Source organism: Hibiscus syriacus, unplaced genomic scaffold, assembly GCF_006381635.1.
Source record: "Hibiscus syriacus cultivar Baekdansim isolate YM2019G1 unplaced genomic scaffold, ASM638163v2 tig00110319_pilon, whole genome shotgun sequence".
In the NCBI taxonomy this organism is placed as follows: domain Eukaryota; kingdom Viridiplantae; phylum Streptophyta; class Magnoliopsida; order Malvales; family Malvaceae; genus Hibiscus; species Hibiscus syriacus.
This window is the reverse complement of record NW_024062678.1, coordinates 537048-553715: the sequence shown is the minus strand read 5'-3', so window position 1 is coordinate 553715 and position 16668 is coordinate 537048. Positions and strand designations below refer to the sequence as shown.

The 16668-nt window shown below is 32.0% G+C and overlaps 3 pseudogenes; all 3 read right to left on the bottom strand.

The window, feature by feature from the left end:
• Window positions 1–1260: 1260 nt before the first annotated feature.
• Window positions 1261–2746, bottom strand: LOC120117140 (annotated as a pseudogene).
• Window positions 2747–4386: 1640 nt separating this feature from the next.
• Window positions 4387–5324, bottom strand: LOC120117139 (annotated as a pseudogene).
• Window positions 5325–7799: 2475 nt separating this feature from the next.
• LOC120117138 lies at window positions 7800–14765 on the bottom strand (annotated as a pseudogene).
• Window positions 14766–16668: the final 1903 nt, after the last annotated feature.

Here is a 16668-nt window from a genome sequence, read left to right as displayed (position 1 = left end):
ATAATTCACACAGTTGTTTGCTTTAAAATTTTCAATCGACTTAGTGATTGTGTTAAATCAAAATGTTCAAACTTGATTACATGGAATATATATTAGCACAGGGACAGGGAAGTAAACTTTAATACATCAAACCGCACATTCCAATTGGAACAATTACCTAATTTCCTAAAAGTAAAAGTAGATTGACTAAATTTAAAATGTACGAATGAGAAAAAGAAATTACAACATATTGAAAGCTTTTCCATAATAAATATATACTACATAATTGATTTATATATTTTTAAGGCAGCGACGTCATCAATTCTACAAATCTGTAAAAGAAACAAAAACATCTCGACTCATTTATCTACTTATTTTATGATAAGACATTTCACATACAACTTTTATAAAATAATATTTTGAATAAAATGCCCCAAAAATTGAATACTATAAAATTCTATGAAACTAAACAAAGAAATAGATGTCAAAATACAACTAATTTCATTAGAAGTTAAAAAAGTTTGTAAACAAGAACCGATATTTTTAAAAATATATTTTATTCAAAATTAGATAATATATTCAAAATATAAAATTTAGATTTTAAGAAAAATAAATATTAAAAATGGAATTAATAGTTTGACATTTAATTTAAAAATGAATAGTCGAGTTGACAAATTTTAATGTAATCGAACCATAATTTTGTTTTATTTGCATGCTCGTGTAAAATAAACCAAACTCCAATCTCAGTGCTCGAAACTATATTTTTTAGTTTTTGGAAGTTAATCTTTAAAATAATTTAATAAATTTTCAAGAAAAATTATTCTCTTACTCACACCCGAAGTAAGCATTAGAGTAAGACGTCTTTCATACAATAATATTTTCTTGGAATTTTGAAACGGATCTAATAAAAAGTATGATTAAGTAAACCTTGGTATGAATGACACCTTGTGCTTTTTTTATGTAGCTTTGATGATAATTGCTTAATCTGTTTACGTGAAATAAAAATAAAAAGCATGTACATGCACATGCACATGCGATGCACATAATGCCAATACAAATAAGTCAAAATACTTAAAATGTTACCACATACGTTTTGTTTCTTTTTCGATTAAATTATATATATATATATATATATATATATATATATATTTAAACATGAATATAATATAGAAGTTTCTGTTTAAACTTGGGATTAAAATGAAATGGACGCGTTATATAAAATGAAAAGGTACATGAGTTACATTCACATTGTTTTTCCCTCTTTTTATTGCCAGCCAACATTTAAAACGTAGGGGTAGGGTTTGCTGGTACGGGGGTAGAACATGCAACCAGATTTTGTTTTCCAGTAACTTTTGGTTTAACATTTTTACTTTTGGATTTTGCTGGTCCATCCGGTCCACTAAACGTAATGTCAATGTCGGCAAGTTCTAAATTTTCGCATGGAAAAATACCACTGCAAACGAGTTTGACAACTTCTAGAAGCGCAGCCATACCATGAATGTTCTTGAAGCTGATGTTGCTTAGTTTAACATTCGATTCAGCCTGCAAGATCAAAGTACTTGTCAGATTTATTGATTAACTCTTTTCATTATATTGGGTTCTTTACAAGTATGTACATACATCCATTTTGCATTTATTCCATGGGCAGTATTTCTGGTCAATCAGGACGGGACAACTAACATTCTTCACGGTGATATCCTCAAAATGCATATCTGATGATGTGCCAGGAAATTCACCTGCCCAAGTCTTGATTCTAACACCATTCGAAGTATCAGTCAAGGTACACTTCGACACTTTAATTCCTTCAACAGGTTCTTCGTTTGCAAACTTTCCAAGACTACCGATACGGATGCCATGTCCAGGTCCACAAGTTACTCCCGTGATGTCTAGATTTTTGGCACCATCCCCAATTGAAATACAATCATCACCAGTTTTGATATCCGTGTCTATAATTTTAACCTCATCTGATCTCCCGATGTGAATCCCATCTGTGTTTGGGCTATCTTTAGGTGCGGATACAGTGACATGTTCGAAAGTAATGTTTTTGCATCCCAAAACATTAGCGTGGAACTGTTTGCTATCTCTGAGAGTTATACCTTGTACCATTGCATTGGTCAAAAAATCTAACCTTACATTCTGTTTAATTTCGGAGTTAAAAGAGTCACGAGAAAAAAAATATGTATTAGTTATAACTACTAAGAAAAATATCAAATTCTTGCGAAAGGTAAGAAACCTTACGATGGGGAGGTTGCTACAGAAGTCGTGTTTTTCGTAACCTTCTCTCTTATAAGAAGTGGTTCCTTGTCCATCGAAAGCTCCTCCACCGAACAATTTGAAGTTTTCAATATGAAGGAAGCTAACCCATTTAGGCACCTTGAAAGCTTTAGGATCAGCTGGTGCTTTTACATTGCCCTCAAGTTGAAGCTTAATAGGAGCCTTGCAAGGACCTTCCAGTGTTGCTTGACTTAACAATTACGTCCCTTTAGGAATCAAAATTTTTGTTGGAGCTGTTGAACCACAAGCTTCTTTCCAAGCATCCAACAATGGCTAAAACAAAATAGATTAATAAAGAAGTTATACATGTTTTCACCGTTAGAGAATTAAAGTGAGCTATAATTTCGCTTACCTTACTCAAATCTGTATTCAAGTTAGCCTTTGCGCCAAACTTAGCTACGAGATCAAGAGCAGCTGCTTGAGCTTGCATGGCTGCAAGGAATAAATTTAATATTATTGACACTGCACAAAAAACAATAAAATTTATTGCCATATCTTTTATTTTATTTTCACTTGAAGGTAGAATGGTTTTTCCTTTTGTTTACTTTCAAATATATAGAGATGTTTGGGCAAACTACAACCAACCAAAATTTTTAACCAAACCTTTTTCAAATTTAACCAACGTGTGAAAATCGTATGGCTAGACTTTACTTTCTATGATTAGCTTGTGTTTTTATATACACCTAGCTCGGATGGATAAATTTTTGGTTATTTTGTTCAAAAACTTGAATCATGCAAATTAAGTAAAAGTATTTTTATCAATATTACTTAAAAAGTGTTTTAGAACTGATCGAGACACGATCCAATACAACAGTAAACATGCATGATATTTAGCTTCTAAAAAACTTTACTTGACATTTTCCTAATACATAATTGTTTAGTTTCATATAACTAATTTCTAATTCTATAGTATATCTCGTACTCATAAAAACTTTGAAACTCAATCATCTACAAAAGAACGTGAAAAATAATTCACACAGTTGTTTGCTTTAAAATTTTCAATCGACTTAGTGATTGTGTTAAATCAAAATGTTCAAACTTGATTACATGGAATATATATTAGCACAGGGACAGGGAAGTAAACTTTAATACATCAAACCGCACATTCCAATTGGAACAATTACCTAATTTCCTAAAAGTAAAAGTAGATTGACTAAATTTAAAATGTACGAATGAGAAAAAGAAATTACAACATATTGAAAGCTTTTCCATAATAAATATATACTACATAATTGATTTATACATTTTTAAGGCAGCGACATCATCAATTCTACAAATCTGTAAAAGAAACAAAAACATCTCGACACATTTATCTACTTATTTTATGATAAGACATTTCACATACACCTTTTATAAAATAATATTTTGAATAAAATGCCCCAAAAATTGAATACTATAAAATTATATGAAACTAAACAAAGAAATAGATTTCAAAATACAACTAATTTCATTAGAAGTTAAAAAAGTTGGTAAACAAGAACCGATATTTTAAAAAATATATTTTATTCAAAATTAGATAATATATTCGAAATATAAAATTTAGATTTTAAGAAAATTAAATATTAAAATGGAATTAATAGTTTGACATTTAATTTAAAAATGAATAGTCGAGTTGACAAATTTTAATGTACTCGAACCATAATTTTATTTTATTCGTATGCTCGTGTAAAATAAACCAAACTCTAATCTCAGTGCTCGAAACTATATTTTTTAGTTTTTTGAAGTTAATCTATAAAATAATTTAATAAATTTTCAAGAAAAATTATTCTCTTACTCACACCCGAAGTAAGCGTTAGAGTAAGACATCTTTCATACAATAATATTTTATTGGAATTTTGAAACGGATCTAATAAAAAGTATGATTAAGTAAACCTTGGTATGAATGACACCTTGTGTTTCTTTTATATAGCTTTTATGATAATTGCTTAATCTGTTTACATGAAATAAAAATAAAAAGCATGCACATGCACATGCGATGAACATAATGCCAATACAAATAAGTCAAAATGCTTAAAATTTTACCACATACGTTTTGTTTCTTTTTCAATTAAATTATATATATATATATATATTTAAAAATAAATATAATATAGAAGTTTTTGAATAACTTGGGATTAAAATAAAATGGACGCGTTATATAAAATGAAAAGGTACATGAGTTACATTCACTTTGTTTTTCCCTCTTTTTATTGCCAGCCAACATTTAAACCGTAGGGGTAGGGTTTGCTGGTACGGGGGTAGAACATGCAACCGGATTTTGTTTTCCAGTAATTTTGGTTTAACATTTTTACATTCGGATTTTGCAAGTCCATCCGGTCCACTAAAGGTAATGTCAATGTCGACGAGTTCTACATTTTCGCATGGAAAAATACCACTACAAACGAGTTTGACAACTTCTGGAAGCGCAGCCGTACCATGAATGTTCTTGAAGCTGATGTTGCTTAGTTTAACATTCGATTCAGCCTGCAAGATCAAAGTACTTGTCAATTTATTGATTAACTCTTTTCATTATATTGGGTTCTTTACAAGTATGTACATACATCCATTTTGCATTTATTCCATGGGCAGTATTTCTGGTCAATCAGGACGGGACAACTAACATTCTTCACGGTGATATCCTCAAAATGCATATCTGATGATGTGCCAGGAAATTCACCTGCCCAAGTCTTGATTCTAACACCATTCGAAGTATCAGTCAAGGTACACTTCGACACTTTAATTCCTTCAACAGGTTCTTCGTTTGCAAACTTTCCAAGACTACCGATACGGATGCCATGTCCAGGTCCACAAGTTACTCCCGTGATGTCTAGATTTTTGGCACCATCCCCAATTGAAATACAATCATCACCAGTTTTGATATCCGTGTCTATAATTTTAACCCCATCTGATCTACCGATGTGAATCTCATCTGTGTTTGGGCTATCTTTAGGTGCGGATACAGTGACATGTTCGAAAGTAATGTTTTTGCATCCCAAAACATTAGCGTGGAACTGTTTGCTATCTCTGAGAGTTATACCTTGTACCATTGCATTGGTTAAAAAATCAAACCTTACATTCTGTTTAATTTCAAAATTAAAAGAGTCACTAGAAAAAAATATGTTTTAGTTATAACTACTAAAAAAAATATCAAATTCTTGCGAAAGGTAAGAAACCTTACGATGGGGAGGTTACTACATAAGTCGTGTTTTTCGAAACCTTCTCTCTTATAATAAGTGGTTCATTATCCATCGAAAGCTCCTCCACCGAACAATTTTGAAGTTTTCAATATGAAGGAAGCTAACCCATTTAGGCTCGTTGAAAGCTTTAGGAGCAGCTGGTGCTTTTACATTGCCCTCAAGCTGAAGCTCAATAGGAGCCTTGCAAGGACCTTCCAGCGTTGCTTGACTTAACAAATATGTCCCTTCAGGAATCAAAATTGTTGTTGGAGTTGTTGAACCACAAGCTTCTTTCCAAGCATCCAACAAGGCTAAAGTATTAAAGTGAGCTATAATTTCGTTTACCTTACTCAAATCTGTATTCAAGTCAGCCTTTACGCCAAACTTAGCTACGACATCAAGAGTAACTGCTTGAGCTTGCATGGCTGCAAGGAATAAATTTAATATTATAGACAATGTACAAACAACAATAAAATTTATTGCCATATCTTTTATTTTATTTTCACTTGAAGGTAGAATGGGTTTTCCTTTTGTTTACTTTCAAATATATAGAGATGTTTGGGCAAACTACAACCAACCAAAATTTTCAACCAAACCTTTTTCAAATTTAACCAACGTGTGCAAATCGTATGGCTAGACTTTACTTTCTATGATTAGCTTGTGTTTTTATATACACCTGGCTCGGCTGGATAAATTTTTGGTTAGTTTGTTCAAAAACTTGAATCATGCAAATTAAATAAAAGTATTTTTATCAATATTACTTAAAACGTGTTTTGGGACTAGATCGAGACACGATCCAATACAACAGTAAACATGCATAATGTTTAGCTTCTAAAAAACTTTACTTGGCATTTTCCTAATACATAATTGTTTAGTATTCATATAACTAATTTCTAATTCTAAAGTATATCTCATACTCATAAATTGAAACTCAATCATCTACAAAAGAACGTGAAAATAATTCACACAGTTGTTTTCTTTTAAATTTTCAATCGACTTAGTGATTGTGTTAAATCAAAATGTTCAAACTTGATTACATGGAATTGCCGTTAGCACAGGGACGGGGAAGTAAACTTTAATACGTCAAACCGCACATTCCAATTGGAACAATTACCTAATTTCCTAAAAGTAAAAGTAGAATGACTAAATTTAAAATGTACGAAGGAGCAAAAGAAATTACAACATATTGAAAGCTTTTCCATAATAAATATATACTACATAATTGATTTATACAATTTTAAGGCAGCGGCGTCATCAATTCTACAAATCTGTAAAGAAAAAAAACTTCTCGACACATTTACTATTTTATGATAAGACATTTCACATACAACTTTTATAAAATAATATTTTTAAAAAAATGCCCCAAAAATTGAATATTATAAAATTCTATGAAACTAAACGAAGAAATAGATGTCAAAATACAACTAATTTCATTAGAAGTTAAAGAAGTTGGTAAACAAGAACCGATATTTTAAAAAATATATTTTATTCAAAATTAGATAATATATTCAAAATATAAGATTTAGTTTTTAAGAAAATTAAATATTAAAAAATGGAATTAATAGTTTGACATTTAATTTAAAAACGAATAGTCGAGTTGACAAATTTTAATGTACTCGAACCACAGTTTTGTTTTATTGGCATGCTCTTGTAAGGTAAACCAAACTCTAATCTCAGTACTCGAAATTATATTTTTTAGTTTTTGGAAGTTAATCTTTAAATTGATTTAATAAATTTTTAAGAAAATGATTCTGTTACTCACGCCCGAAGTAAGCGTTAGAGTAAGAAGTCTTTCATACAAAAAAACGAATAGTCGAGTTGACAAATTTTAATGTACCGAACCACAGTTTTGTTTTGGCATGCTCTTGTAAGGTAAACCAACTCTAATCTCAGTACTCGAAATTATATTTTTTAGTTTTTGGAAGTTAATCTTTAAATTGATTTAATAAATTTTTAAGAAAATGATTCTGTTACTCACGCCCGAAGTAAGCGTTAGAGTAAGAAGTCTTTCATACAATACTATTTTATTGGAATTTTAAAACCGATCTATTAAAAAGTTTGTTTAAGTAAACCTTGGTATGAATAACACCTTGTGTTTTTTTATGTAGCTTTGATGACAATTGCTTAATCTGTTTACTTGAAATAAAAATAAATAGCGTGAACATGCACATGCGATGCACATAATGCCAATACAAATAAGTCAAATGCTTAAAATGTTACCACATCGTTGTTTCTTTTTCGATAAAATTATATATATATTTAAAAAAGAATATAATATAGAAGTTTCTGAATAACTTGGGATTAAAATGAAATGGACGCGTTTATATAAAATGAAAAGGTACATGAATTACATTCACTTTGTTTTTCCCTCTTTTTACTGCCAGCCAACATTTAAATCGTTGGGGTAGGGTTTGTTGGTACGGGGGTAGAACATGCAACCGAATTTTGTTTGCCAGTAACTTTTGGTTTAACATTTTTACATACGGATTTTGCAGGTCCATCTGGTCCTCTAAACGTAATGTCAATGTCAGCGAGTTCTATATTTTCGCATGGAAAAATACCACTGCAAACGAGTTTGACAACTTCTGGAAGTGCAGCCGTACCATGAATGTTCTTGAAGCTGATGTTGCTTAGTTTAACATTCGATTCTGCCTGCAAGATCAAAGTACTGGTCATATTATTGATTAACTCTTTTCATTATATTGGGGTTTTTACAAGTATGTACATACATCCATTTTACATTTATTCCATGGGCATTATTTCTGGTCAATCAGGATGGGACAACTAACATTCTTTACGGTGATATCCTCAAAATGCATATCTGATGCTGTGTCAGGAAATTCACCTGCCCAAGTCTTGATTCTAACACCATTCGAAGTATAAGTCAAGGTACACTTCGACACTTTAATTCCTTCAACAGGTTCTTCGTTTGCAAACTTTCCAAGACTACTGACACTGATGCCATGTCCGGGTCCACAAGTTACTCTCGTGATGTCTAGAGTTTTGGCACAATCCCCAATTTTTTTTTTGCTCAGCAAGGATTATTGTTATTGATGAAGGAAAACGCTAAGGATGAATGCCTCGTTAAAAACCTCTCGCTAGACTTAGATAGAGGAAAAGAGTACATTCATCCTAGCAAACAATAACCAACAAAATCCAAAACACCCTAAGACAAAAGCCAATCCTTACAGCACAAGCAAACCCCCACTACTATAGAACACAACAACACATATTCAGCAACGAGTTCACTTCAGCACCCAGACACGTACCCTTGTTCAACAGCAGAGGAACAGAGCTTACCCGCCAGACTACACCCACAGACTTTAGTATTGATTGGCACATAACACTAAAGAGAATCTGTGATCTGAGTGCCTAATACTCCCATTGAATCCCAAGAACAAATAATTTCAATCCCACCAAGCTATGAAAAAGACAGAGCGACGCAAACCTTGTTACACCAAGTGATCTGCAAAACCATTACCCAATCTAGGAACGAACATAAGCTTCACACCTGGCATTTGCTTCCTTAGCTTGTCGATCTCATCGAACATCCCCCGCCTCCATGGTCTCGCAGACAAGATATTGATCCACATTCGAGCAACTTGGGAATCCGATTCAATAGCCAATCTTAAATTTTCAACCCACCCAGATTCTTTGTTATTTCTTAAGATGCCTCCACAGTAGCTACTGATTCTTTAAAAGCCTCATTCACGTTAAACTTCAACACATCCTCTTAATAGAGAATCACTGCCCGACTTAGAATCACACAAAATAAAAATAAAATGAAGCAACAAAGCAGAGCAAAGCAAACAACTCTCAACTTATATCCTTGCGCTTCCAACAGAACTAGATTACTGAATTGAGATGAGATATCCACACAAAATCGACAAAAGTCAGACTCGTCTAAAGTAACATTTTTAAACTCATGCGACAGCAACATCTCAGCTCTAAAACTCCTACAAAAACAAGCATGAAAACAATAAACTTTGATCCCTCCTAATAACATGTAACAAACCTACAAGGAATTAACACACAAAACTACCAACTGCCAGCGGACCCTAAAACACGATTCAACCCAATCTAATTCATTTCTAACAATGCTAATTCCTTTACCGCCTCCGTCTCGTTGCCGGATATTTGGATACCAAGGCTTTTCCCCAAAGCCAAAGTTTTCTCGGCTTCTTTATACGCAACCAAACATCTATCTTTTAAATCTGAATCAGATAAAGACCTTCATGATAACTCTGAGGACTCCAAATCTTTTTTCTTCAATTTGAGCTTCTTAAAAGCTAGATCCCTTTTTCTTCTACATGTAACCGATAGAACTTGATTTTGTAGTTTCAAAAGAGATCCATACCTTTTTGCTTTTTTTTTTGTTCTCAACTGCTCTACTTCTGGACAGAAAGAGTCTATATCTTTTGGCTCAACTAAACCAGCAACTGAAAATGAATTCTCACCTGCCACTTCTTTTAGATTCCGCAAGTGATTCAGGGCGTCATTAGATGCAGGAGAATCAGAACTACTACCCATATTGAAAACAACATCTTCATTTTTCAAGGCACTAATCTCAACATACTTGACATCTTCTCGATTGTTTTCAACATGCTCCTCAATAGAAGCTTTAACCTTCCCTATTGATCCTTCAACTCTTTTAGCATCAACTTCTATAGGACAGCCCGTCTCCCCACCAGACTTTGACCTCAATATTGATTCACGGTTACCATTAGTACAAGAAGGATCCTGAGCCTCCATAAATCCTCATCCACCACTCAATTCCGAATAATTCTGAAGACGTGATTTCTCGGGCAAATGAGGGTCATCGTATCTAGTGAAATCGTTTCCCAAGCAACACGCAGTTAAAGCATCATCCCTTACCTCTTTAGATCTCGCAACCTTAGCCGAAGACGCGCCAGAGTTGTCCTCTTCCGTTGAGCTCAAGTGGAAATCCTCCTTATGATCATTCGAACCTCTATTCAATTTTTGTTTGAATCCCCATTGATTTAATGTACCGACATCATCCGAGATGCCAATTTCCAACACTCGAATCAAGTGAATATAGTTTCCAATTTCTATCTCCACTGTTTCATCGATCATCTTATCTTGATTTGTAGTTATCAGAATCGTTACGTTCTCACAATTAATGGAATGATCTGCATTCTCAATTAAAGATTCAAAATTTCCCCATAACTCAGTCAACCTTTTAAGGGTAATATGATTCCAGCATTGCAATGGGATACCCGAGACCTTAATCCAGGTCGCCCTCTCTGAATTTTCCAACGACTCTGACCAGAGCTCGACCTCCGAAAAAATTTCTTTGAGATATGACCAGTTCAAGTCTTCTAACATCATGAACAACTCATCATCTTAAAAGCTTAAAAAAAGATTTACCTCCAATACGTTGTACTTTGATGCTATTCATTCCTAATTTCTGCAAACGAAAACTAATCTCCCTTACGCTGCAAACCGTAGACATCTTTCCCACTAGGCATCTTTTCAATTTCAACAAGACCTCCTTCTCTACAAAGCCTTTTATTCGCTTCATTGAACTCACCTCATTCCTGCCTAATGTACCCCTTTCTTTAATTTTAACCTGAAAATTACTAATTGGTTCCTGCTCTTGGTTCAAGATCCTTTGAAATGCCTCCTTTGATGCCTCTGCTTGATTGGGAACCCCCCATCTCCTTGTCTCCCTGTTAGCGATTCTAAGACCGCCCACTCTTGAAAATCCTTTAGAGTTTTCAAACTGAACCGATAATTTGAAATCATTTAGAACAAAACCGTTAAGCTTCTCCATACCACATTCTACCTCTACCTTGCTTCCAAACCTAACAAAACCAAACCGCTTACCTCTTCTGCTTAGCTTATTTGCAATATACGCACCAACGACATTCCCATAACGAGCAAATATGAACCATAAACCCTTCCAATGAAATGCCCTTGGGATATTTTCCACAAACAACGAAACTACCTGAGTTGCTGCTGAACCGTTCATCTCCTTGTTATTTAAGAATTTCACACACGCACAAACACAAACAGGTGGAGTGCTACACAAAAACAACCTTCTAGTCACAAATTTAACTCAAGCCAAACATCAAACACAACTTGAGCATGAAACCAACTCTCGATCTCTTGAACTAAAAACTTCTCATTGATAAGGCGGCGAGTTTATCGATTATCTTTCTTTCCAAATCCCTGGTTTATCGATCTCGATCCCTCCTAATAACTTTGATCCAAGCATCTAACAATGGCTAAAACAAAATAGATTAATAAAGAAGTTATACATGTTTTCACCGTTAGATTATTAAAGTGAGCTATAATTTCGCTTACCTTAAAACTAGACTTACTTTCTATGATTAGCTTGTGTTTTTATATACACTTGGCTCGGCTGGATAAATTTTTGGTTAGTTTGTTCAAAAACTTGAATCATGCAAATTAAGTAAAAGTATTTTTTATCAATCTTACTTAAAAAGTGATTTGGGACTAGATCGAGACACGATCCAATACAATAGTAAACATGCATAATGTTTGGCTTTTAAAAAACTTTACTTGACATTTTCCTAATAAATAATTGTTTAGTATTCATATAACTAATTTCTAATTCTAAAGTATATCTCGTACTCATAAGAACTTTGAAACTCAATCATCTACAAAAGAACGTGAAAAATAGTTCACACAGTTGTTTGCTTTTAAAATTTTCAATTGACTTAGTGATTGTGTTAAATAAAAATGTTAAAACTTGCTTACATGGAATTGAAATTAGCGCATGGACGGGGAAGTAAACTTTAATACGTCAAACCGCACATTCCAATTGGAACAATTACCTAATTTCCTAAAAGTAAAAGTAGAATGACTAAATTTAAAATGTACGAAGGAGAAAAAGAAATCACAACATATTGAAAGCTTTTCCATAATAATTATATACTAAATAATTGATTTATACATTTTTAAGGCAGCGACGTCATCAATTTTACAAATCTGTAAAAGAAACTAAAAACTTCTTGACACATTTATCTACTTATTTTATGATAAGACATTTCACATACAACTTTTATAAAATAATATTTTTAATAAGATGCCCCAAAAATTGAATACTATAAAATTCGATGAAGCTAAACAAAGAAATAGATGTCAAAATACGACCAAATTCGTTAGAAGTTAAAAAAGTTGGCAAACAATAACCGATATTTTAAAAAATACATTTTATTCAAAATTTGATAATATATTCGAAATATAAGATTTAGTTTTTAAGAAAATAAAATTTTAAAAAATGGAATTAATAGTTTGACATTTAATATAAAAATGAATAGTCGAGTTGACAAATTCTAATGTACTCGAACCATAATTTTGTTTTATTGGCATGCACGTGTAAAGTAAACCAAACTCTAATATTAATGCTTGAAACTATATTTTTCAGTTTTTGGAAGTTAATCTTCAAAATAATTTAATAAATTTTCAAGAAAAATTATTCTCTTACTCACACCCGAAGTAAGTGTTAGAGTATACTTCTTTCATACAATAATATTTTATTGGAATTTTGAAACAAATCTAATAACAAGTTTGATTAAGTAAACCTTGGTATGAATGACACCTTGTGTTTTTTTATGTAGCTTTGATGACGATTGCTTAATCTGTTTACTTGAAATAAAAATAAATAGTGTGTACATGCACATAATGCCAATACAAATAAGTCAAAATGTTAAAAATGTTAGCACATACGTTTTGTTTCTTTTTCGATAAAATTATATATATATATTTAAAAATGAATATAATATAGAAGTTTCTGAATAACTTGGGATTAAAATGAAATGGACGCGTTTATATAAAATGAAAAGGTACATGAGTTACATTCACTTTGTTTTTCCCTCTTTTTATTGCCAGCCAACATTTAAACCATAGGGGTAGGGTTTGCTGGTACGGGGGTAGAACATGCAACCATATTTTATTTTGGTTTAACATTTTTACATTTGGATTTTGCAGCTCCATCCGATCCACTAAACGTAATGTCAATGTCGGCGAATTCTACATTTTCGCATGGAAAAATACCACTGCAAACGAGTTTGACAACTTCTGGAAGTGCAACCGTACCATGAATGTTCTTGAAGCTGATGTTGCTTAGTTTAGCATTCGATTATGCCTGTAAGATCAAAGTACTTGTCAAATTATTGATTAACTCTTTTCATTATATTGGGTTTTTTAAGAGTATGTACATACATCCATTTTGCATTTATTCCATGGACAATATTTCTGGTCAATCAGGATAGGACAACTAACATTCTTCACAGTGATATCCTTAAAATGCATATATGATGTTGTGCCAGGAAATTCACCTGCCCAAGTCTTGATTCTAAGATCATTCTATGTATCAGTCAAGGTACCCTTCGACACTTTAATTCCTTCAACAGGTTCTTCGTTTGCAAACTTTCCAAAACTACTAATACTGATGCCATGTCCTGGTCCACAAGTTACTCCTGTGATGTCCAGATTTTTGGCACCATCCCCAATTAAAATATAGTCATCACCAATTTTTGATATATGTGTATATAATTTTAACCCCATCTAATCTCCCGATATGAATCCCATATGTGTTTGGGTTATCTTTAGGTGCAGATATAGTGACATGTTCGAAAGTAATGTTTTTACATCCCAAAACATTAGCGTGGAACTGTTTGCTATCTCTGAGAGTTATACCTTGTACCATTGCATTCTTCAAATAATCAAACCTTACATTCTATTTAATTTCGGAGTTAAAAGAGTCACGAGAAAAAATATATATTAGTTATAACTACTAAGAAGAATATCAAATTCTTGCTAAAGGTAAGAAACTTTACGATGGAGAGGTTACTATAGAAGTCGTGTTTTTCGTAACCTTCTCTCTTATAAGAAGTGGTTCATTGTCTATCGAAAGCTCCTCCACCGAACAATTTGAAGTTTTTAATATGAAGGAAGCTAACCCATTTAGGCTCTTTGAAAGCTTTAGGATCAGGTGGTGCTTTTACATTGCCCTCATGTTGAAGCTCAATAGGAGCCTTGCAAGGACCTTCCAGCGTTGCTTGACTTAAAAAATATGTCCCTTCAGGAATCAAAATTGTTGATGGAGTTGTTGAACCACAAGCTTCTTTCCAAGCTTCCAACAATGGCTAAAACAAAATAGATTAATAAAGAATTTATACATGTTTTCACCGTTAGAGTATTAAAGTGAGCTATAATTTCGCTTACCTTACTCAAATTTGTATTGAAGTCAGCCTTTGCGCCAAACTTAGCTACGACATCAAGAGCAGCTGCTTGAGCTTGCATGGCTGCAAGGAATAAATTTAATATTATAAACACTGTACAAACAACAATAAAATTTATTGCCATATCTTTTATTTTATTCACTTGAAGGTAGAATGGTTTTTCCTTTTGTTTACTTTCAAATATATAGAGATGTTTGGGCAAACTACAACCAACCAAAATTTTCAACCAAACCTTTTTCAAATTTAACCAATGTGTGTAAAGCGTACGGCTAGACTTTACTTTCTATGATTAGCTTGTGTTTTTATTTACACCTGGCTCGGCTGGATAAATTTTTTGCTAGTTTTTTAAAAAACTTGAATCATGCAAATTAAGTAAAAGTATTTTTATCAATATTACTTAAAAAGTGTCATGGGACTAGATCGAGACACGATCCAATACAACAGTAAACATGCTTAATGTTTAGCTTCTAAAAAACTTTACATGACATTTTCCTAATAAATAATTGGTTATTATTCATATAACTAATTCCTGATTCTAAAGTATATCTCTTACTCATAAAAACTTTGAAACTCAATCATCTACAAAAGAACGTGAAAAATAGTTCACACAGTTGTTTGCTTTAAAATTTTCAATCGACTTAGTGATTTTGTTAAATCAAAATGTTAAAACTTGATTACTTGGAATTGACATTAGCACAGGGACGAGGAAGTAAACTTTAATACATCAAACCACACATTCCAATTAGAACAATTACCTAATTTCTTAAAAGTAAAAGTAGAATGACTAATTTTAAATTGAACGAAGGAACTTACAACATATTGAAAGCTTTTCCATTATAAATATATACTACATAATTGATTTATACATTTTTAAGGCAGCGGCGTCATCAATTCTACAAATATGTAAAAGAAACTAAAAACTTCTTGACACATTTATCTACTTATTTCATGATAAAAAATTTCACATACAACTCTTATAAAATAATATATTTAATAAGATGTCCCAAAAATTGAATGCTATAAAATTCTATGAAACTAAACGAGGAAATAGATGTCAAAATACAACTATTTTCATTAGAAGTTAAAAAAGTTGGCAAACAAGAACCGATATTTAAAAAAAAATATTTTATTAAAAATTAGATAATATATTCGAAATATAAGATTTAGTTTTTAAGAAAAGTAAATATTAAAGAATGTATTTAATAGTTTGACATTTAATTTAAAAATGAATAGTTGAGTTGACAAATTTTAATGTACTTGAACCACAATTTTGTTTTATTGGCATGCACGTGTAAAGTAAACCAAACTCTAATCTCAGTGCTCGAAACTATATTTTTTAGTTTTTGGAAGTTAATCTTCAAAATAATTTAATAAATTTTCAAGAAAAATTATTCTCTTACTCACACCCGAAGTAAGCGTTAGAGTAAGACGTCTTTAATATAATAATATTTTATTGGAATTTTAAAACAGATCTAATAACAAGTTTGATTAAGTAAACCTTGGTATGAATGACACCTTATGTTTTTTTTATGTAGCTTTGAGGATGATTGCATAATCTATTTACTTGAAATAAAAATAAATAGCGTGTACATGCACATGCAATGCACATAATGCCAATAAAATAAGTCAAAATACTAAAAATATTACCACATACATTTTTTTTCTTTGGATTAAATTATATATATATATATATTTAAAAAAGTATATAATATAGAAGTTTCTGAATAACTTGGGATTAAAATGAAATGGACGCATTTCTATAAAATGAAAAGGTACATGAGTTACATTCACTTTGTTTTTTCCTTTTTTTATTGCTAACCAACATTTAAACTTTAAGGGTAGGGTTTGCTGGTACGAGGGTAAAACATGCAACCGGATTTTGTTTGCCAGAAACTTTTGGTTTAACATTTTTACATTCTGATTTTCTAGGTTCATCCGGTCCATTAAATGTAATGTCAATTTCGGTGAGTTCTACATTTTCGCATGAAAACATACCACTGTAAATGAGTTTGACAACTTTTGGAAGA